Raw genomic sequence first — 1,809 nt, 5'->3', positions numbered from 1 at the left:
AGGGGAGTTTCCTCGGGGGTGCGGCTTGCATCCAATATATGTGGATGTTCTGGTAAAGCTCACTAGCTTTTGTTCATTCTGGATCCTGACCTCTGGTTCTTGGTACTTGAGCCAGCAGCCTGCCGTATTGCCTGCTGATCTTGGGATTCATCAGCCTCCACAGCCTGTGAGCCAGCAGCCTGCTGTCTGACTTGCCAATCCTGGGTTCATCAGCCCTGCAGCTACGTGAGTCAGGAGAAGACTCCAGCCTGATGCCTGACCCACAGACTTGGGACTTGCCAGCCTCTACAATCACGTGAGCCATTACCTTAAGATAAATGTGTGTGTGTGTGTGTGTGTGTGTGTATACGCTTCACTGGTTTTGCTTCTTTAGAGAACTCAGCCTAAGACAATATGGAAACTGGAAGATTCTCTCCAAACGTTTGGGACTTTATAAGAGCCATAGGACATTTGCACACATTTGAAGAATCTGAAGGGAAGAAAGTTTCAATAATGCTGAAATTAAATTTCCAAGCCAGATGGGGGCTAGGAGCAGTTTAATGTTGACTTAGTGAAGTAAAGGAAATATGACATTTCTTACATCCTGTGTTATAGAATGGAAGTCATACACACTGTATCTAGCCATACAGAAGAAAGGGAACAGAAGTCATATATCCCAACATCAAGAGATAACAATGAATATCATTTTGGTGTGCATCATTCTGGCCTTTTTTTCTATACATATATATACAGTCAGCCTGCTGTATCCACGGGTTCCACATCCACCATTCAACCAATTATGGATTGAAAATATTAAAAAAAAAAGTTCCAATAAGCAAAATTTGAATTTGCCACACACCGAGCACTACACTGAATCCACGTGAATGAAATGATGCGTAGGCATACCCTGCTGTAGCCTCCCACCATTTCACAGATCCTTAGTCTCTCTCCAGCACTAGTTGTTTGAGCATTGTTTGCCTCGTGTCTTGTTATTATTCCCTAAGCAATACAGTATAACAACTATTTACGTAGCATTTACAATGTGTTAGGTATTAAAGCAATCTAGAGATGATTTAAAGTATATGGAAGGATCTGCATAGGTTATATTGCAAATGCTATGCCATTTTATATGAGGGACTTGAGCATCCATGGATTTTGATATCCATGGGAGTGAGGGGTCCAGGAACCAATCCCTCACAGATACCAAGAGGCAACTGTATAACTTTTAATGGATAATACTGTATACACTGTTTTATAATCTCTTTTTTTCCCTACTCACAGCATATTAAGAATATCTTTCCATGCCAATAAAATATTTTTAACAGTTACACAAGACTATGGCCATTATATTACAACCATAATATCTGTGTGCTATAACTTATTAATAACATATTTTAAGATATTATGCTGTTTCCAACTTTTCCACTATTACAAACAAAACATTGATAAACATTCTTGTTACTAAATCTCAGCTCAATTAATAATTAAAGTGGCAAGGTTTGACGTGCGAAGTAAGGGGTGTTGGATCAGGCAGATGAATAGAGAAAGTCCTGGACATACGAGGGGACATACGTAGAAAGGGCAGATTGGATATCAAACTAGGGAAAATGAACATGAGAAAAGAATAACAACTATTTACTGAAGGTCCAGAAAATGTATTTTTACTCTTGTGTGCCATCAAGTCAATTCCAACTCATATCAACCCTATATGACAGGGGAGAACTACCCCATAGGGTTTCCTAGGCTGTAAATCTTTATGAGAGCAGATAACCAGGTCTTTTCTCCCAAATAGCTGCTGGTGGGTTCGAACTGCCAACTTTTCTGTTTAAC

This window comes from Trichechus manatus, unplaced genomic scaffold, assembly GCF_000243295.1.
Source record: "Trichechus manatus latirostris isolate Lorelei unplaced genomic scaffold, TriManLat1.0 scaffold00021, whole genome shotgun sequence".
NCBI classification, from domain to species: domain Eukaryota; kingdom Metazoa; phylum Chordata; class Mammalia; order Sirenia; family Trichechidae; genus Trichechus; species Trichechus manatus.
The sequence above is the reverse complement of the archived record's forward strand: the minus strand, read 5'-3'. Positions refer to the sequence as shown.